Source organism: Cornus florida, unplaced genomic scaffold, assembly GCF_030987335.1.
Source record: "Cornus florida cultivar Cherokee Brave unplaced genomic scaffold, ASM3098733v1 CherokeeBrave_3.0.0_Hap2_Chr09, whole genome shotgun sequence".
Lineage (NCBI taxonomy): Eukaryota > Viridiplantae > Streptophyta > Magnoliopsida > Cornales > Cornaceae > Cornus > Cornus florida.
Window position 1 is genome coordinate 76,525,300 of NW_026775579.1, and position 23,473 is coordinate 76,548,772.

Genomic DNA, 23,473 nt, shown 5'->3' on the forward strand with positions numbered 1-23,473 from the left:
ATTTATTCTACACGTGATAGAAAGTGAATTTAGTTTCACCCTTCTTTCTCCCACGATTAATAAAAAAACTATGATGGTAATTTATTCTACACGTGATAGAAAGTGAATTTAGTTTCACCCCTTGTACACGGCTTCTAGTTTCTTAAAAAAAAATTTAAAAATATATTTACTCACATGTACAGTCCCACCAATACAATATTTTAGGGCAAATCATTTCAGCCTCCCCAATCGCCTCCATCTCTATTATCGTTCTCAACTCGGCCCTCTCTTTCTCTGCAACTGCAAAGTACAAAATCTACAAGAATCAGAACCCATATCGGCATATCAGATATGATTTTGAATAACGACGACGATGATGATTTTGAAACACCCACCAACAAATTCCAGATCCACCTTAAACCCTCAAGCGTCTCCGGCGAGGTCGCACCACCGAATCCACATCGGCCACCCAGAAGCGGGAGTTGTGGCGTAGTGTCGATGAAGAGATTGTTCAAAATATCAAAACCCATATCCTTTAGCTTCCATCGCCCGCTGTTCCAGTTCGGGTTCGCCTTTCGCAAGCTTCAGCCTCTGGTCCGCTGTATTTCAACTCTCAAGCCCTCTCTCTGCAGCTGCTAACTTGTATGTATTGGTTTTGTTTTATTTTTATTTTTCTAAATCAATTAATAAATTTCTGTAATTCTTGTTTTGCCAACTAAATCCTATTAAGTGAAATTTTTAGTGCAAATCATTTCAGCCTCCCCAATCGCCTCCAAAAACAGAGTCCTGATTGAAGGTGAGTTGTGATTTTCCCCTTCACTTTTTTGGTGAAATTAGTAATTTCTTATAAAACATGATTTTCTCAGTTAATTATCTAGCACTAGCGCATCACTTACCAAACAAAGAAAAGATTTTCTCAGTTAATTGCTGGAAATTTTTACGATTTCTTCAAAAATAAATTACACACATTGTTTTTTTGGTAGACTATATATTTATTTTGTTGGTAGGTAAATTTATTCACATACATGCCTCCAGTGTGGCTTGAACCCTTGAAATTTTTTTGAAAGGGGATGATATACCATTCAAGAGAATGTTTTATTGTCCAAAACTTATGTTAATTTATACATGTTGTTAGTATTTATAGCGTGAATGCAGTATGTCTAAATCCTCTGTATGTGTAAATCATCATTTCATGATTATGAAATTCAAAATGTCTACCATTAAACGCGCATGAAAATTATTAATCTTGGTCCCAACAAGTAAGGGCCCTTAAGCAGCAACTAGGATATTGTGCTTTTGGAGGGGAAAGACACCTCTGGTATGGGGCTGGGGCACCTTGCGTAGGTGTGGGATCAATTAAATGAAGCTCCAATACTTTCTCTCTCACCTCTATTTCTAGAGATTCAATGGGATTATTAAGAATACTCAACATGATCAAACACATTATATTCATTTTCTCGTGGGAGCTGAAGTGTCTGGTTCTGCAATATTATTGCAGGTACCCAAATTTGAGTAGTTATTCATACCTTGTAGGCCACCTTCTGGAGGACGAACACTGCTTGCAATAGGAGGTAGGTGTTTTTTCCCTCCTTTATTTCTGACTTCTGAGGTGCAATGTTCATCATGCCATTGCTGGGTAAGTATAACCCATAGTTCTGATAAAATTGGTCTTTGGACTACTATTTGGTGTTTCAGGTTAAAGGTTTTCGCAACCAAGATGACCCATCATCATCATAGGAGCTACTAGCATTAAGGTGCTCTTATAATTTTTGGTTTACTATTAATATTCTTTCTTTTCCTGCTTATTAGTTACATGCTGCTGTATATAATCCATATTTTTATGGTGGATATATATATATATATATATAAGGAGTGGTTGAATGTTGATATATAATTCAAATGGTTAAATTCATCCTGTTTCTATTTAATCAACAAATTAATATCTAAGTTTGTCAAGAGAGATAGATAAGGCAAAATAAAAAATAATAGAAGAATCTGTAATTTTCTGCCTGTTCAACCATCCTTTGCCCACTTTTCATGGTCTTGGTATGCTAAGAGTTGTCGGACTTGTCTCAAAATTTTATTTTCTGATTAATTTACAGTTTAGATGGATTGGTTGGACTCAAAAGTCTAAACCTTAGTTATAAGGCTACAACCAATTCAGTGGTCCTGCTCCAATAAACCTTGAAAAAGTCCATGGTTTTTGGAGGAGCTTCAACTTCCAGCAATTCTTTCCATTTTAATATAAATCCCCATAGAAATAGCAGGAGCTTATGGTTCAATTCCTGATACATTTAGAGAGCTTTCTAATTTGATTTTTATTATATCTGTAAATGTAGTCTTCCAAAGGGAGTGGGAAAAGACAACAACGGGAGCGTCGATTGCATGGCCTATCAAGTACATCAAAATTTGTAAGTTATATGGTCTTTATGTTCGATAAAATTCTTTTATGATTGCACATTTTTAATGGTTTTTATATTCATACTTGGGGGGGGTCACATGCCTTTAAGTGACCAATTTTGTGGTGTATCTTGAACTTTATTACCTTATTGGTACATCGGCCCGTGTGGAGGCCATTTTTATTTCTTGTTTTAAAATGTTGAAAGTATGGGAGTATGGGATCATCTTATGTGGAGGTTTTGATTGATTGTTGTGGAGGAGAAGTTGTTGATATGTTGTTTAAGGAGTTAATACAAGTTGGCAACTTAATTTTTTTTTATGTATTAGTTGTTATTCATATTATATGCATATGATTGATGTAAGAAAAAATGGGGTGGATTAATTACCTTGAAAAAAGAGTGCTATAGTCACATCTGTATTCTCTAGTGATATGGTGGCGATCAGTAGCATCACCACATGGTCATATACAATCATACACAAAAAATCGTATTGCACAAGTTTCTCAGTGAACCTAGAACATGTGCCGATCATTTCGTTTAGGCATGGTAAACAAAAGAACCTAAGGACCCATAACATATATGCAATTGTTCATCTTAAATTACTGATTCTCCTTTCTGTCGACATTATGTGTGGATTAGACAATGTTTGTTTCTTTGTTTTTGGTAAGTTAAGTAAGTTGTATTAAGATAAAAGCATGTCCAAACAAGCTCTATTAGAGGAGGGAGGAACACAATCTGTTATAGTCAAGCAATAACACATGGCAACAAGTAGAATAATACAAGCACTAGCAACTAGAGACAAATGGCCCTTACCAAAACAAAAAAAATACTAGAGACAAATGGACTTACAATAAACATATGATACATTTTTGTGACATGTATCAATAAAAAGCTGTGTGAAATTTTTTATATTGTATTTGAACTATATAATCATATCCTAATTAACGTGAAAAAAAAAAAAAAAAAACATATATAAAGACTTAGCTCCTCCTTTTAAATACAAAAGTTGAGGATTCGAGTCCCCAACGAAACGAATAGGGATGTATAATTTACCTACCGAAAAAAATATATTTATATTATGAAAAAACACAAAGAAAACTAAGATATTCCTTGATTCATATGATAGAAAGAAAAAAAAAAAAAAACTTACATAATCACTAAATGTGATACATAAGTTCAAACGAATTGAATCTTATTATTATTCTTTTAGCACATATAACAAATCATTCCCTAAATTCTTTTAGGATGGGAGGAATGTTAGGGGTAGTTGGGGAGCTTCTTCTTGCATCTTAAGCTTTATCAAGACAAAGGACCATTTCTGTGGGAAGCTATTTTATAAGTTAAGACATTTTAGCAACATAGTTAAGATCGGAAATTTACTTTGTCTTTGAGTATTTTCAATCACCTATTAAATAAGCCATGCTTAAGCTTTAATCCTGGGATTATTTCCTTGATACACTGAACTTGCTTCGCTTGAGTTAAGACCACGTTAATACTTGCTTTGCTTGAGATAATATGAAAAGTAGATCTTTCAAAGTACCTTTATTATAATGCTTGATTTGCTTGGTTTAATTTTGGCAACTTTACAACTTGTTTTACATTAATTCTCTTACTTCAACTATTACATCTTTGTAGGTCAAAGCTAGGATTGCGGGTTGCGGTTGCCGTTACTTTTTTTTGTTGCCACTATATTTTTTGTATGACTCATGAAGAAGTTGCAAGAAGATATAAAGAATTTTTGTTTTATTTTGGTTAAGTAAATATATAAGGTGTGGATCATGTACTTCTTTGAAATTTGTATATGGTTAATTTTTGTCTAAAATAATGATTTGGAATTGGTTATATATATATATACACGATGTTATTGGTCAGTTGTAAATTATTTTGGTTATGATGTTATTTTTTATTTATTTTTCTAGGGTTATTGTAAGGGCAGTAGTAGGTACAAAAAAAAAAAAAAAAAAAAAGAAAAAAAAAGAGGCTTCATTAGAGTTACACCATTAATTTTTAAAAAAATTATATAACACTTTCTACCACGGTTATAAACCGTGATAGAAAATAGACTTTCTACCATAGCGCAAAACTATGGTAGAAAGTTTCTACTTTACTGCCAGGGTTCAAAACCAGGGATTATGATATCCGTTTCAATGTCAATGATTCTTGATTCTAGTAAACACACAGTTTTGCAGAAAAATGGTATGCAAATAAATGATTTGAACATTCATCAAATCAAACTTATTGATTGACACGGTACCCACGCACTATGTATGGTTGCAGAGTAATAAAAAAGGGTATACATAGCACAGTGTCGCGGCATGGCACACATAAGGGACGTTTATATAAGGCCCACACTCATATTGGATGCGCTTATCTTTAAAAATGTTTTAAATTTAGCATGCATTTTTTGAAATGTCAAATTTACACAATGATATCAATATATTTGATCATTCTATTAAAATATATTTATTATTATTATTATTATTATTATTTTAACCCAGATAAATATCAGTGTTAAAATATTATTAAGTATAAAATTCCATTGTCTTTCACCTTTTGTATTGTCATGACTTTGAACAAGTCGTACATTTAGTAATGCCTTTCTCCTATTATATCATGACCTACTTAAATTAGAAAAAGAATGATTAACACAATGGCTCCGGTTCCGTCGAAATAGACGTAAAATATATATATTTAAAAAAATATATATATATTTTTTAGGTAAAATATTTTTTTAATTTTTACTTTTTTGGTGTTTGACAAAAGTTTATGTCGAGATTGAGGTCGAGTTCATCGGGCGGAGTATGTAAAATAACTTGTCAAAATTGATAGATATATTAGTTTACTTAAATTTTAATATTTTTTTCTTCGTAAATATTTTATGACAACCAAACACTAAAAAATAAAAAAAATATTTTCTGAAAAATATGTTACATACAAACAAACGGAGCCAAAATCACATCTTTGGATATGATTGGTTTATCTACTTGGACTGGCAAAATAATTTACATTGTTGATTTCCCGCCAAATAATCATAAATTGTTAAGTACAATGAATAATGCTATCAAACATTGGTTGAAACAATTTAAGAACAGGGAGATTATTAATTACTGTGTAAAAATCCGACCTTGCATGATTGTTAGAGTAGCCATAAATAAATAAATATATATATATATATATATATATTGACATGATAGAACTAATCAATAATGATATATACGATAAGTATATGGGTTGAGCGATTGTCATTTGACGTAAAAGTTTAAATTGTTACGGTCGAAGTCCTTGCATATCTGTTACCATTCCCCAAAGGCTCGACCAATAATCACTCACACACACTTAAGCTTTTAGGTGTACACCCTCAAAACGTCAAACCACTTGTTCCTGGTTTAATGATGTGAGGGCTAAGTAATTATCAACTTGAACTTGGAAGCCATCCCCTTACCCATATACATGAATTAAAAACTTAAATTATTAGGTAAACGTGAAACAAAAATAAACAAAAGCCCGCGACAATATATAAGAGGCTATTGGACTTGAGACACTCTCAACATCAAAGATCTGAGTTGATATGTTAATTAAACATAGAAAATTTTATTCCATCATGAATCAAAGAGAACGCATAAATAAAGAATAGTACAACACTCATGCACAAACTGTATCACCAAAGAACTGATTTATGACATAAATTAAGTACAAAACAATTATACATATAGAGAGTATATATATATATATATATATATATATATATATATATATAAAAGATTATATATGCAGTAGTTCTGTCGATCACCATGCATGATCACCCGGACGGTTTGATTTTGTTCTTGCTGCCAGAGGGAGTAACAGCTTTCACCAATTTCTGACCCATCATTGTTGACACCTTCTTCCTATCCGGAGGAATCACACTCCCAGGCTTAGAATATTGGGACAATGACGACGGACCTTGACCACCCTGATCTGCCATATCAGCTCTGTGTACTTCTGTCTTAATGCTTCTTGCCTTTCACAAATGAAAATGAGAGATATTAATGGTAGCTCTTATGTTTGACAAATGAAGGGAACACATGGTTAGGGTTTTTATAGAGACTTTGAACTCAATACTTTTTCTCTAATGTACGTACGTTGATATTGCATGGTGGTGTGGGTGTTGGTGTTGGTGTGGGTGTTGGTGTCACGCGTGAATGTGGAATTTGGGCTAGCTGCGTGTGAATGTGGAATTTGTTGAAATGAGAGTACCATAAGTCTATTAAACATAAATTTTCTTTTTATTTAAATTACAAAAAAAAAAAAGAAGGTATACACGAAAATTTTACTTTTGACTATATATATATACACACACACACAGTATATAATATGAACAGAGGTAGTGACCAGCAAGAATGGTGGTTTTTTTTTTTTTGTTAGATTCATTTCCTAAGTAGTTCTTGCAATCTTCTGCAAACTTACTATGAAATTAACTTGTTTACTTCCAATGAATTGCTAGTTAGTTTAGTTGAAAGTGATGACAATGTGAATCGGCCTGCAAGTTTTGTAGTTTCTTTTATCTATCCAAGTTATTTCCATTCTTCTTCTCACCTACCAGTCTCTATGTCTCTCTTGAATTTCCAGATTAAATGAAATCGATCTCTTGAAATACAATCTTTTCCAATAATTTGGCTCTACCTAATGCAATGATTCGATTGGGTGGTGGCGAAATTTTACTTTGGATGTACTATATATATATATACACACATATATATGTACGTAATATATATATATACACACACATATAGTGTATATAATATGAACGGAGAGAGTGACCAGCAAGAATGGTGGTTTTTTTTTTTTTGAAAAAATTACATATAAATGGAGTCAAAGTTTCATATTTACTTAGAGACTGAGTCAAAGTTCCATATTTCTCTAAAATGGATTGCTGAGGTGGCACATGATTTTTTACTGTTTAGAAAATTGTAATGCCTAAAATGTCCTTCCCTAACAAAAAAGTAGTACCTTCAGTGCAAAAAAGTAGTACCTTCAGTTCAAAAAAGTAGTACCTTCGGAGAAAAAGTAGTACCTTCGCGGGTGTTTAAAAAACATGGTACCTGGACGCCAAAAAGTAGTACCTTCAGTTCAAAAAAGTAGTACCTTCGAAGAAAAAGTAGTACATTCGCGGAAGGGTATTTTAGGCACCACAATTTCTAAACAGTAAAAAACCATGTGCCACCTCAGCAATCCATTTTAGAGAAATATGAAACTTTGACTCAGTCTCTAAGTAAATATGGAACTTTGACTCCATTTATATGTAATTTTCCCTTTTTTTTTTGGTTTGATGCATTTTCCTAAGCAGTTCTTGCAATCTTGGGCAAACTTTCTACGAAATTAACTTTTTTACTTCCAATGAATTGCTAATTTGCTTGGTTGAAAGGGATGAAAATATATATCAGCCTGCAAGTTTAGTAGTTTCTTTTCTCTATCCCAATTATTTCCATTCTTCTTCTGATCACCTACCAGTCTCGAGCTTTGTCTCTCTTGAATTTCCAGATTAAATGAAATCTCTTGAAATATAATATCATATACATACATGCATACATATATATATATATATATATATATATATATATATATATATATATTATCAGACATTCAATTTCAATGATTCGATTGGATGGTGACAAATTGTTATTGAAAAAGGGTAGCACAGAATTAATGGTTTAACATTCGTCTAATCACGATTATTAATTAATTGATATAATAATTACTTTGACAGAGTCACGAGGTAAGTGAAAAGGAAAATGCTGGCATGCAACTTGAAACTCGCTAGGAAAAGGTTAGGAATATAATTTACACGACTAAATAAGGACTTCATTAACAAATATCTGGTACACCCACAAGAGAAATAATGGTTCAAAGCCCTTTTGGCATCAATGAGTCTTTAAATGAAAAACGAAGTATGTTAGTGATTGATATGAAGCTGCAATTTTAGGCAGTTACATAAGCATCACCATAACATTACCCATAACTCTCCATTTATTGATAAGTCTTATAAGATGGATCTCATGTTCAAACCTTCCACATTATCCAAGTGGGCCCCAAAAGAATACTACATTTTTCAAATATTTGATCATTTTTGTTTATGTGTCAGGTTGATTGAACATGATCACATATTCTTCCATCATATAATAATTTCATATAATCTTTGATAATATAATAATTTCTCAATATATTGGCAAACTGTGAAAATGCTAGGAACCTAATTGGTACATGGTTAGCGATTTCAATATGAAAGGAAAAAGTCATTACACAACTTTCTTCTGCAAGAGTTGGAGAAGCATTTCAATTCCTAAGCAGTTCTTACACTCTTCCGTAAACTTGCTATGAAAATCATGAACTTCATTAACATAACCTTCATTAACTTATATGGAAATTTCGAGGAATCCGTAAGTTATGAAAATCGTTAATGCTGTTTCTACAAAAACTTGCATATAAGTTATGAAAATCGTGTTCAATTTATGGAAGTTAGAAAGAATTTTGGAGGAAATTAACCGAAATTTTAATGGGCAATGCATGAATGTACGCACTCTTTTCTTGTATGCTTCTTACAAAGTACACAAATACATTATACATGTTATTGTTTTGTGTTTACACTGTCACTTCCCTTTCTTTTCCAATTATTGAACTGGTTTGATGTATATTTCCCAACTTAAAAGAAAAGTTATGTTGAAATTTTGAATTGTCCAAAATTTTTAACCATTTTTATGAGCTACCATTATTAAAATCGTTTTATTTAGTGAATCGTGTAATTTCAATCCATTTTTGGAGAAATATAATAATGTTTTTCAAGAACTAGAAAGAAAAGTATGCAAATATGATGGTGGAGACTCGTCTTGCCATTCTTATTCACATTAGATTAGTAATTCCTGTGAGTGAGAAATGTAAAATTGAAAATGCGCAGAACATAGTGTGAGTTTTTTTTTTTTTTTTTGAAAGGTAAATTCAAATTTTATAAATAAGAAGCAGCAATACAAGGAGTACGCCCAATGCTAACCAATGCAACCAAAAACGTTACAACCCAAACATTTGATTGGTCCCAAGGCCCAATCAACTAAGCCAACCCAAGAATCAAAAGAAGACCGTCGGAGGCAACTAGTCTCTGCTGCGAACCTCATGGAGAAGATCTCGTCAATTTCCTTCACTGAAGTCTGGCGGTTTCGCCAGTGGTTTTGTGGCCGGAGAAGGGAGTTCCCATTCTGCAGCGATTCTGCTAGCATTCGAAGAATCTGTGATCATCGTGGAATGCAACTTCCATCTTACTGGTTCCAAAACTCGATGAACCACTGAGTTCGCATGGAGTGATTTTTTCTTGAAAATTCTTCTGTTGCGTTCATTCCAGATATTGTAGACGAGTGAGGCCAGTCCTAATTTAGAGACTGTGACGCTATAGGATCCAGAGCTTCTTCTCCAATGATGTGATGCCCAAGCAATTAGGTTAGACAATGAGGAGGGCAGAATATGAAACCTGCATCTTATTTGTAAAAATGTCCACAAGGGTTTGACAAAGGTGCATTTGAAGAATAGGTGATCTAGGGATTCCAATTCGTTGCTGCATAGAACGCGTACTGTCACATTGATGTGGGCAGTGTATCGTCTGTTCAAAGTTGGAAGGCGGTGTTGAATGGCAACCCATAATGTGAATGAATGTTTTGGGATTGATGGTTTAGTCCAGACAAGGTGAACCCAACATGGTGTAAGTTGCGCTATGAAAAATTGATGTAAAGGTTTGTATTAAAAATAACCTCGTTTAACTTTCTCATTTATGTATTTTTTACTTAAATTAAATTTACTGAAATAAAAGTAAATTAAATAATCAATAAAGTAAAAATAAAGTACAAGTAAAATAAATACAGTTTAAGAGATGATACCGAGTTTTAGTGTGTAGAAATCCGACTAACAGGAATGAAAACCATGGAGACTTTTACCGTCTTAAGCGAAACGATCTACTGTGTTTGAAGCAAAATACAGTTGACTCTGATTCAGCCTCACCCTAACGTTTTACCAAAAACCAATTGCTAATTATAATCCCTGGCTTTGTGACTACCCCGTTCATCAGCTCTTGACCTCAGGCTTACTCTTGATCTTTGTAGAAGTATCGCTGGTAGATGAATACTCCACGAATATCTTGTTGGAAACGGAGCATACAAAACAGAAACTTTAGATGAAATTTGGAGTAGATTCCGCTAAGAATTTTTTACGAATCTATAGACGAACGCGTTCCTCTCCACATGGAGATGACGTGGTATATTTATTTTCTCAAATCTGTTTCTAGATGAATGAGAAATTAGCTCCAAAGTGTGGTGTTTTCATAAGCCTAAATGGGTATGCAAAATGTGGGAAGTGCTTGTCCCACATGGAAAAAATGTTGAAACCAATTGAAGTTTAAATAAGCCAAGTTTGGGATTTGGGCTTGGGCTTGGGCGTAATTGTAAAGTCCGGTTATTCTTTTTACAAAATAGAATTTTGGATTGGGCCTGTTTTTGGGCTGGGCTTATTTAAATAGGTTTCACAAATGGGTGCTTGGTATATGAATTAAAATTAAAATTAGTTTTTTGAATTTAAATTAAAACCACCTTTTAGTTTTTTTCCAAAGGGTTGCACCTTTTTCTGAACCATCATAACCCATGGTTGCACCCACCCGAAAAGGCACCTTGCTACCTATAAATACCCCCATTTGGATCATTTGCAAATCACACCAAAATTCAGAGAATTCTTCTCTTCTTCTGAATTTTCATCTTCCTCTTTCTCTCTATAGTCTTTGAGTTCGGGTTCGAGTCCGAGTCCGAGTTCGAGTTCGAGTCAGAGAGTACTACACTGAGCCAGTTCGCCTATTCCTTTGGTTTGCAGTGTTACTACCGAAGGAAGACAAGTCATTGTATTCTGGGAGATAGACGCCACTGAGTCTGTTGGTACTATAACGGGCGAATCTGTCTTAAGGATATAGAATCAAATTCTAGCTTTGACTTTTAATCTGGTTCATTTGTTTGATAGTTTTTATTTGATTATATTAAACTATTTATTATAAGAAATTATATATTTATAGATTATTATTTTATAATAATAATTATACACACACACACACACACACACACACACATATTATATTTTCAGATAATATTTAAATAAATAATATTATAGTATATGGTATAATTAGACCATATTTTTGGACAACAATCTTAAGACAGAACCTGCTTATACTATAGTTTAATTATTTAAATATTGTTGTTGTTATTTTTATTTCTATAAATTTGACTGTGGTCTATATATTTAATATATAACAGACGAATGGCAAGTACAAGTACCACTATGCCAAATGTTCCCGTTAGTCATGGGGAGAAGCCCGAAAAATTTAATGGGGCGGAGTTTAAAAGGTGGCAACAGAAAATGATGTTCTACCTTACAACTCTGAATTTAAGCAAGTACCTAACTGAGACTGCCCCAGTGCTAGATGAGGGTAAGACTGACATTACCAAGCTAAGCTATTGATGCATGGAAGCATAGAGACTTGATATGCAAGAACTACATCCTCAATGGATTGGACAACACTTTATATAATGTGTACAGTCTAATAAATACTGCTAAAGAGATATGGGTGTCACTAGACAAGAAGTATAATACAGAGGATGCTTGCTTGAAGAAGTTCGTAGTCGGATGATTTCTGGACTTCAAAATGGTAAACTCCAAGACTGTCATGAGCCAAGTGTAGGAGCTTCAGCTAATCTTACATGAGATACATGCTGAGAAGATGACTTTAAGTGAATCTTTTCAAGTAGCTTTAATCATTGAAAAGCTGCCACTTACTTGGAAAGATTTCAAAAACTACTTGAAGCATAAGCGCAATAAAATGAGGCTCGAAGATTTGATTGTCAGGCTTAGAATTGAAGAAGATAACCGCACTTCTGAAAAGAAAGCTGAGAAATCTTCAATGGTGTTAAAAGCAAATGTAGTGGAAGCTGGGCTAAAAAATAAGAAGATGAAGCACTTTAGAAAAGGTTCCAGCAAAGGAAACTACAAGAGGTTCACTGGGAAGTGCTACATATGCGGCAAGTTAGGACATCGAGCTAAAGACTGTCGTAACCGCAAAACATAACATAACTCCAAGAAAAAGACCACTGAGGTGCACATTACCGAGGAAGATAAGCTAATAGGTGATGTGTTATAATTAAATCTTTCAGCTGTGGTTTCTGAAATCAACCTTGTGAGCAATAATAGAGAATGGTGGGTGGATACAGGATCTACTCGTCATGGTTGCTTAGAAAAGAGGATTTTCACTACTTATGAAGCTATAGATAATGAAGAACAACTCTACATGGGGAACTCTTATTCTACAAAGGTTAAAGGACAAGGAAAGATTAAGTTGCTGATGACCTCAGGGAAAGAGCTCACTTTGAATAATGTGCTGCATATACCAGACATTAGGAAGAACTTGGTCTCTGGATCACTCATAAGCAAGAATGGGTTCAAGCTGGTCTTTGTATCTGATAAGTTTGTGTTGACTAAGAATGGGGTGTATGTGGGCAAAGGGTACCTGAGTAATGAATTATTTAAATTCAATGTAATGACTGTTGTACCCAAAGTTATTAATAATAATAAAGCTAATGCTCCTGCTTATATGATCGAGTCATCTGATGTATGGTATGGTAGGTTAGGACATGTTAATTATGTTACGATTCGTAAATTAATTAATATAGATTCTATACCTAAATTTATTATTGATTTAAATAAAAAATATCAAACATGTGCAGAAGCAAAGCTGACTAGAACCTTATTTCACTTTATAGAGCGAAGTACTGAACCTCTAACGTTAATTCACAGTGATATCTGTGACTTTAAATCTGTGTTAAACATAGATGGAAAAAAGTATTTTATTACTTTTATTGATGATTGCACAAGATACTATTATGCATACTTGTTAAGAAGTAAAGATGAAACCTTGGAAATGTTTAAACATTACAAGAATAAGGTTGAGAATCAACTTGGCAAAAAGATAAAGGTATTTAGAAGTGATAAAGTTGGTGAATACGAATCACTATTCACTGACATTTGCTCAGAACATGGTACTATTCACCAAACTACCGCTCCTTATTTACCTCAACAGAATGGTGTTGCTGAACGCAAAAACCGTACCTTAAAAGAAATGATGAATGCAATGTTGATAAGTTCTGGTTTAACTTAGAATTTGTGGGGGGAAGCTTTGCTTTCTGCTAATTATATTCTCAACAAAATAACTCAAAAGAAAACAAATGTGACACCTTATGAATTATAGAAAAGTCAAAAACCTTCCTATAAATTCTTAAAAGTGTAGGGGTGTCTAGCTAAGGTTGCGGTTCCTACTTCTAAGAAAGTTAAGATATGACCAAAAACCTTTGATGGTATTTTCATAGGCTATGCATAGAATAGTAGTGCATATCGTTTCCTTGTGCATAAATCAGACATTTCTAACATCCATGTCAATACAATTATTGAGTCAAGGAATGCTTGTTTCTTTGAGAATATATTTCCTTGTAAAAATTCTCTTAAAAGAAATCATGATATTGCTAATAGCAATATACAAGAGAATATAGACTAAGAGTCTATAGATGATGAAAATAAGGAAGAACCTAGACGTAGTAAAAGAGCTATAACATCTAAGTCATTTGGTCCTGATTTTCTGACATATATATTGGAGAATGAGCCACAGAGCTATAAGGAAGCTATGTCTTCTCCTAAAGCTCCTTTATGGAAAGAAGCCATAAATAGTGAAATTGAATCCATCATGCAAAATCATACTTGGGAGCTTATGGATCTTCAAACTAGTACTAAACCTTTAGGGTATAAGTGAATTTTCAAGATGAAGATGAAGCCTAATGGTTCAATTGATAAATATAAAGCTAGGCTTGTTGCTAAGGGATACAGGCGAAAAGAAGGCTTGGATTATTTTGATACATATTCACCAGTCACAAGAATAACATCCATTAGATTGTTACTTGCTATTGCGGCATTGCAAAATTTAGGAATACATCAAATGGATGTTAAGACTACATTCTTGAATGGTGAATTAGAGTAGGAAATCTATATGGAACAACCTGAAGGTTTTATAGTTCCAGGAAAAGAAAAGAAGGTGTGCAAGCTTGTAAAATCCTTATATGGATTGAAACAAACACCTAAACAATGGCATGAAAAATTTGACAAAGTGATGTTTTTAAATGGTTTTAAAATTAATGAGTGTGATAAATGTGTTTATGTGAAAAACACTTAAATGGATATGTCATTGTGTGCCTATATGTGGATGATATGCTAATAATGGGTAGTAATAATGTTATAATCAAAACTACTAAAAAGATGTTGACCAAAAATTTCGATATGAAAGATTTAGGCATAGCTGATGTCATACTAGGAATCAAGATTTCTAGAACATCATATGGTCTAGTATTATCTCAATCTTACTATATTGAGAAAATATTAAAAAAGTTTAATAAAGAAGATAGTAGTCTTGTAAAGACTCTTATTGATGTAAATCTTCATTTATCAAAAAATACTGGTCCTAACATATCACAACTTGAGTATTCTCGCATTATAGGAAGCTTAATATATTTGATAAATTGCACACGACCAGACATAGCATACTCAGTTAATAAATTGAGTAAATATACAAGTAATCCAGGAAAGAACCATTTGACTGTAATAATCAGGGTTCTAAGGTATTTAAGATATACCATAAGTTATGGATTACATTATTCTAGATATCCAGTAGTACTTGAATGATACAGTGATGCTAATTGGACATTAGATATGAAGGATTCTAAATCCACAAGTGGCTATGTCTTTACTATTAGAGGAGGTGCTATATCTTGAAAATTTTCAAAATAGACGTGTATTGCTAAATCCACTATGGAATCTGAATTTAATACTTTGGATAAAGCTAGTGAAGAAGTTGAGTGGCTTCATAATTTCTTAGAAGACATTCCAAATTGGCTTAAACCTATGCCCGCTATATGTATACATTGCGATAATCAATCAGCAATTGGAAGGGCACAAAGTAATATGTATAACGGTAAGTCTCGACATATACATCGATGACATAATACCGTTAGACAATTACCCTCAAGTGAGATAATCTCAATAGATTATATCAGGTCAAAAGATAATTTAGCGGATTCGTTTACAAAAGGTTTGACAAGAAAGCAAGTGTATAGTTCATTGAGAGGATTGGGATTAAACCCGAAAGCTAACGAGTCATCTTAATGGAAACCTATGATACCCCCGGATTTCCAGATGCGGGTTGGCCAGGCCCATGCCCGATTACTCGATGATATTAAACCAATTAGTAATAAACGAACATAGAATACAATTAAGAAAATAGAAATAAATAAAACTGCCGAAAAGAATTAAAACGATAAACCAAAAACTTTTATTGATTAACAAAATCATCTAATACAAATCATCCTCCATCATATACAACTTGGGAATCCATACTACGTGGACCCCTATTCAAAAATTGCCTCCGACTTGCTTTAGATTTTCCTACGGTTTAAGATATTAGCATATAAATAAATTAATGCATCCTAGGCCTTTAACACTCCATGAATTAATGTTTAAAACCATCACATTAACCCAAACATAGTGGAGAAAAACACAGTTTGAACCAAACAACTCACAAACAGCTTCAGTACACACATAGGATCACAGAGCCTGCTCCCAAAACAAGTGGAGCAGGCTCCAACCTGCCTAGAGCCGGCTCCCATAACCTTGGAGCAGACTCTAATAAAGTGAGAGCCGGCTCTTTGCATCCTAGAGCCGGCTGTCCCTCTCTGAGGGCCTTTTCTCTTCCGTTGTTGCTCCGTCTGACTACCAGCTTCGTCTCCGACCATTCTTGACCCTCTGTTCACCTTAATACTGAACCTAAGAGTCCTATTTATACCCCATCTCATCCTCATACTTTTTCATAAAAGTTCAGATCAATTACAGAGATAAAGATCGTTATAGATTTCATATGCTCAAATAATAAAGTGACACCAAACTTACAAGAACAATTTCAGGTTAACACCAATGCATACAGACAGTTAATTTAAGCTATACTAAGCATGCATGATCCTTTTAATATCTGTTTAAGATCTTAGAGAACATCTACGAATGCACAGAACACAGGCCAAAGGGAGAGAGAGATAATAGAACTTGCCTCTATGGTTTTTGAATAAAAACCTTGTTGTCGTCTTCTCAGATTTACCAACGACGTCCAATTCACTGTCAATCTCCTATTGTTCCACCTTCCCTTCTCTTAGGTCCATCCTTTAATCCGCAGCCGAACCCTGACGGCAAATTCCTCTGTTTTCCTTAAGATCTCCTTTTCTGTTTTCTCTCTATAACTCTCTGTTTGTGAACGAGTGTTTGTGAATAAAGTTTTATTGATTCCTAACCCTAAGCCGACGTCTAATGATATATTTATAGGTTTAGAAAACTAAAACCCTAATTCTAATTCTAATCCTAGAAAGAAAAGAACAACTGTAAAAGTTATAATCCAAGTCGGCTAAATACGTGAAAATATACACGTAACCCTAAAATTATAACATTTATTAAATTATGATAAACAATACCAGTTTAATTATTAATAAATACCAATAATTACAACTACCCTATATACATATATACCCATATATACATGTATATACTTCCATGGGTAAAAACTGTATCCATTTACATTATTCAAACAGTCCGTTAATCCTATCCAAGCCCAACCTCGTTTTAAAGATAAATAAATAAAACAACACACTTAATTACACATTCAAATACCAACGAAGCATATAATTCAATTAAAACAAACAATTCAATTAACCAATTAAACATTTAAACAATCAAGCAAATAGTCAAAATTGTAATTTAAAAACCTTTAAACAATTTATTAAAAACATTTAAGCACACACAAACAACTAAAATACAATAAAATAAAATAATTAATTGCCAATTATATCCTTTTGAAATTAGGGGTATTACATTCTTTCTCCCTAACAAAAAGGAATTTCGTCCTCGGAATTCACGAAATTCTGAATTAATTTCATTTAAAATTCATTTCCATTCCATTGTGGACGCAGCCTCTGTGTAGGAGCTCCACTGAATTCCAAATCGTCCACGAAAATTTATGTGTCCGATATAAAGGAAACCCAAATAGTTATTCAACACGCAAGTCGTATTTTTACACAAATAATATAAAAAAATTTGACCTTCCTCAATAACGCACCTTGCTTCTGATATAGAAGATAGCCCAATTAACTGTTTCCCACTCCCATTTTGATTTAGGCAGTGGCAAAGATCTCCAACGATCTCCGGTTATATATCGTCCACCTTTCTAACAGGTGTTACTCGTATCGACAGTAATATACATGTTTTTTTTTTCCAAACCTGATCACTAGAACTGACATTTGATGTCGCGATGTTCCGTAGAACCATACGAGTGCATTGAGAAGAAGTGTCGATTTTTGAAATCGCATTCATTCGGAAAACACTAATAAAAACTACAATTCTGCCGTTAGTACCTTAAACTATAGATGAGTAAAGTAACACCTCCATAAAGATTAAACCCAGTATTTGTAGTTGAGTTCCAAAATTTCTGTGATAACAACCCGTGTCATTGCTATACAAGCAAAACTGCCACTGTGAACTCAACAATGAATCGCAGGATATGAATATCCGATCGGTTGTTGAGAGCATCCACCTCCCTGTTCCTTTCCCTCGGACAGAATTTAATGCAAAAATGTGAATCACCACATTGAGGCATCTAAGTCGTCTTGTAATCCCCTCTATTCATACGAACTGATGATCTACCAGTTCATAATAAACCAAAATTTAGCTTATTTAATAAAGAAACGAACCAACATCCCAACCAAATCCTGACCCTTTGTAAAAGTTAGCAACCCTTCATCCAAATCCGTGAAAAGGGTCTATTAGTTGAGTATAGAAAATGTCTACAAAGGTCTCGTAATCTCGAATGATCCATCTCGATCATATTAGAAATGGTATCCAAATCACCACGTCCCTCTGTTTGCCGATCCTCCAAACAACTGCTTCATACCATGAAGCATTTTATGTTGCACCGGGATAAATAAAGAACTAAGAGATGTGAATCTCAGTCCTTATATCCTCCTTCCCGTTTGTCTACAGAAAGTACCAACTGGTCTGGTACCTCCAACTTCCGTCTGTACCCATTGCTTACATTGAAGCATTGTCAAAAGCTAACCCTGCAACTGTATCTATGCATCACCAGTTAATGATAAACTTACCGATAATAAAATTAACCGGTAATTCCATTCATCGAAGGTCAACTCGTTATGAATTTTTCACACACACCGTACATCGCTTCCTTATATAGGTGTTCGGTCTCACCTTCCTATCCTTAACACACCTTATTTCTCTATTATAGATAAGTGTCAAGTTAACTTCTTATCTCATTTCAATTAATATAAAACTTTTCCCATCCTTCATATAGTCATCATCGTCGGAGCAACAGCTACTTGTTGCGAAAGATAACCCTTAAAAAAAAATTTCCACATTTTATACACTGTAGAAACTTTAGTTCCTCCTCCAAGTGCACACCAGCCACTCCTCTAAATGAAACCCTCGCAAATAATGTCTTGGTTACGAATAGATTGATGAAGATTTCATCAGGCCACTATCCTCCCTCGGCGTCATTCCAATAAGTACCTATCAGCACAAAATCCTCCATCCGAACCATAATGGCATTACAGTGATTTTTACCTACCACAACCTCACGAATCCCCAAAGCATTAACGATTACCATTAATATAGCGTTATAAAAATGAATCCTTACCTAGCATATAGCATATTAAACTAATCCTTTTAGATTATTTGAAGCTTAAATATCCCATCCTAAATAGCATACCATATTGATGCATATCCAGGTCCAATAGATTGGCTAGAAGTTTGTATTTCTACCCAATCCTATGACCATACATTCACAAATCCTAGTGTACATAGCGCTATTACCCATGTCATTAAAATAATAGTTGGTTGATCACATACTTTTGTCCGCAACCAATCCATATTCCCAATCCGGACTAATTAACATAAATGAAACACGTACTGACAAAATGTAAAACATATAACAATCAAAGATGAAACACATAGATACACATAATACACAAACAACCAAAATATAATTCTACTTAAGACATACTCCATTCCAGAGAAGAAAATCTCCTTTGAACTCAAGTTACCAAATTAGGTCACAAAAGTTCATTTCGTAGTTTCATTGGTAATCATCCAACCTTGAAACCGATCTGTTAAACATAGCTTAATTACACAATCGTTTGCCTAAGCAAATATCCAAAGTCTTAACCATCATACTCCTTATACGTGGAATGCAAACCATCTAACATGGCTTTACAAAGCTACTTAGAATGTCACAACCTAATCCCCATACGCTTCGGAATGTGATATAAAATCACGTCTTCGTTCTGATAGGAACTCCATCATTTCCAACCCTCCAGAAGAGTACTTGTCAAATAACTCCCGTAGAGACGATACGAAACTTTAACTATATGTAGATTGGTTCACCCCAACCCTATTAGTATCATTCACTATACTACTGGTGAATGAGAACACACTCGTGCGATCCTTCATCCTCAAACTTCAATATCCCTTTTCTTGGATACGCCGAAATCTCCTCTCTTAGGATAATCTTCAGACTCCTACTCTTCGCTTGTCTCCTTTTTGAGAACAACTGAAGTTGTGTTGGCCTTGATATGCGGTGACCTAACACCTACACCTTACTCCTTCCTTGGTGTAAACTTTCTAAGTAATGCCAACCTCGGAACTACCTTCGATCCCAAGTTTTGCTTCTGGCAACGAAATCGACAACATACTCCTTTACTCCGTTAGGTCCGTATCTCTTTCGTCGTGGACCCTATCCTCCTCCTAGTGTCAACCATTCCATAATTATGGAATATAATTGACATCCACTCTTCCTAATGAACCGTAAAGAGAGTACAACGAATCCTAATATGGCTCTAAGTTTTTAAGAGACGCAACGCGGAAGTCTTATAACGAAAACACTCCTAAGGACACTAGAACCTGGAGTGCTTTGATACCAACTGTGATACCCTCGGATTTCCGGATGCGGGTTGGCCAGACCCACGCCCGATTACCCGAGGATATCAAACCAATTAGCAATAAACGAACACATAATATAATTAAGAAAACAAGAATAAATAAAACTGCTGAAAAGAATTAAAACCATAAACCAAAAATTTTATTAATTAACAAAATCATCTGATACAAATCATCCTCCATCATATACAGCTTGGGAATCCATACTACGTGGACCCTTATTCAAAACCAAATTGAAGAAAACAAAACTAGGAAGAAAATCCCAGAAACCAAAATAGAACAGCAGTCCTATGCAGTCGGAAGAATGAGTAACCGTCTTTGCTCAGCACGAACAAGCTCTAAAACCTGCAACTGTCCGATACCTGAAAAAATAATAGAGGGTCAGGCCCACGAACAAGTTCTATCTTAACTACAATCCAAACAGAGACCTGATACGCAAATACATCCTAGATGTCTCAACCATATCTATATAGTCCGTAAAATATATATATCTACACTAAGGGACATTCACTGAGCTACAGTAGGGGTCACAACCTGAATAGAAATCAACATACAAAAACGCACCCAAAGGTGGGCATGAGTACTTAGACCTAATAGGGTACACCTCAACCTACTATAGCCAATGATCGGTTGAGAATTCGATCTATAATAAATCAACCTTCGCAATAGCACGAATCATTGTAAAATAGGGCTATTGGTCGGGTAAGTCGAACCACTGGGACTGCGCTAATCTATGGCAACCTAAGTGTCTAGAGTCTTTTTAGAATGATATGGGGTGTTCATAGAGGATTTGTTGGTTGTCACTTAAGCTATGAAATTAAGATGCATAAAATAAGAGCTTGCAGGAATTTAAAGGAGATGAAATACAAGTAAAGAGGACTAGGGAAGTGAATCTACTCCAACCTTTTACATATGCTAAGAATATGATTGATTTGGAGAATTAATATATATATGTGACCATGATACATAGCAACACACGGTTACTACAATATCTTCAAGAAATTCAAATAATCACAAGGTAAGAATAACCTATCAAAGCTTCATATGCTTGAGTTACCTAGACTATGGTGTAACCTTAGACATGCTCGCTAAGCTAGAGATTATCAAACCCTAGATTAAATGGTAAAAGCACAAGGAATCAAGATGCAAGATTAACCCATCAAAAGAAAGCCTTAAGCTATGGATTAACAAATTTCTCAAAAACCATGCCATTAAAACCATTCCATAATCTTGTTTCCATTGTCACTATGGAACTACTAGCCATACAACCATGAGAACAAATGATCTAAGACAAGATAATTGATTCAACATGATCATTTATAAGAAATAATATTCATTACACATTGTAAAATGCTCTAGATTACGAAACTTAGTCCATACATACATTACATTCCCCAAAATAAATCAAAATTAAAGCATGCTTACAAGGATGAGCTTCATCACCTCCCTAGATGGAGGTTTAGTTACCCATTAATGGTACAAGGAATGAAGAGGAAGAAGACGATCCATCCATTTCTGCACCTTTTTCTCCAAGAACACCTCTTTTTTTTTTTTTTTTTTTTTTTTTTTTTTTTTTTTTTTCTAGAACTTCCCAAGTGAGAGCCTTTTTGCTCTTCTAATCATGTGTGTGAGATATGGCCTCCCCTCTCTCTTCTTATCCATCAAGACCTACTCACCATACCCCAAAATCCCAAAAATCCACCTCTGCATGAAGCTAGACCACACAAAAAGATGATAAGGGGACAAAAAATGCTGAAAAACAGGAGCAGGTGAACTATCTACAGAAGGTCGGCGGGCGCCCGCGAGGCTCCGGCGGGCACCCGCGAAAGTTGTGGCTCGCGAGATGGTACTGGAGTGTTTGGCGGGCGGTGGGCACCCGCGGAAGGGCGCGGGGGCTCCTGCGGCTGCTGTGCAAGGAGCCGCGAAACAAGGCAGTGAGGTGAGCTATTGGCAGGCGCATCGCGGGAGCTCCGTAGGCGCCTGGGGAGGCCTGTGCTCATGGCCTGCAGTCTTCTCTTTGGCCACTTTGGATTGGCCCGACGATACAATCGTCATACTGGAATCAATGCCACAACATTTGTGCACATGATGGTTCACGAACTTGGCCTAGATAACGGTCCCTAGCAACGACGTGCTTCGATTTTTCAAAAGAGTGTCAAAACCGCTTTCTTTAACCATAATTGGGGAGACCGACCTGAAAGAAGATGAAAGCAAACAAATAAAGCTAAACTATGCATTAATATCAACTAATGAACTTATTTAATGCAAATAAGGGCGCTTGAATATGAAATATTCGACGCTTATCACACCCCTAAACTTACATTTTGCTAGTCCCTTAGCAAAACAAAATGACGAGCCTATAAAAATGCCAATCAATGCAATGCTAGCATTATGCATCTATCATGAAACAAAAATATTGACAAAGCTCAACTATGATTTGGAACACAGAACATTCGAAGATAGACATTAAGCAGACTACCTTGCATATATGAAGCCTTAGCACACAAAATGGCAAAACAAGTTCAACTTAAATGCATCGATCATCAAGGTCTATATAAACACTTCAATTGTCATTTCTTGAATAACATAAACTCTAACTTTAGTGAAAGTGAGCCAGATTCCCAATATGCAGCTTTTACCCTCTTCTACCAATCTCAAGAACACGTTTTCAAATCCTTAAATCTCCTTCTAAATGAGGTCCCCAAGGCATAACTTTATTCACAATACAACTTTTGTTGCTTATTGAAAATTTTATTCTAATTCAAAATGAAACATACTATGGTTGTACAATGTCGAAAATCCCTTAAGCTTTTTAACCAACCCATGTAGCAAGTGTTGGGCCAACAACTCCCAAGCCAGATGGCTTTAGGGTGCTAAATGTGGAAACATTCCTAGGGCTTAATAACTCAAGTTGGAAAGGCTACGAACTTCGACGAACCAAATTTATTTATCTTTGCATGACCGTG

The 23,473-nt window shown here is 34.7% G+C and overlaps 1 long non-coding RNA gene across 2 annotated transcripts; it reads left to right on the forward strand.

The window, feature by feature from the left end:
• Positions 1-166: 166 nt before the first annotated feature.
• LOC132274474 (uncharacterized) lies at positions 167-4,257 on the forward strand. Of its 2 annotated transcripts, none has more exons than XR_009470437.1 (6): positions 167-621; positions 722-775; positions 1,478-1,550; positions 1,675-1,733; positions 2,319-2,390; positions 4,014-4,257. It is a non-coding gene; the product is annotated as an uncharacterized LOC132274474 (long non-coding RNA). The 2 variants fall into 2 exon arrangements; XR_009470436.1 differs by having other exon boundaries at positions 169-621; positions 737-775.
• Positions 4,258-23,473: the final 19,216 nt, after the last annotated feature.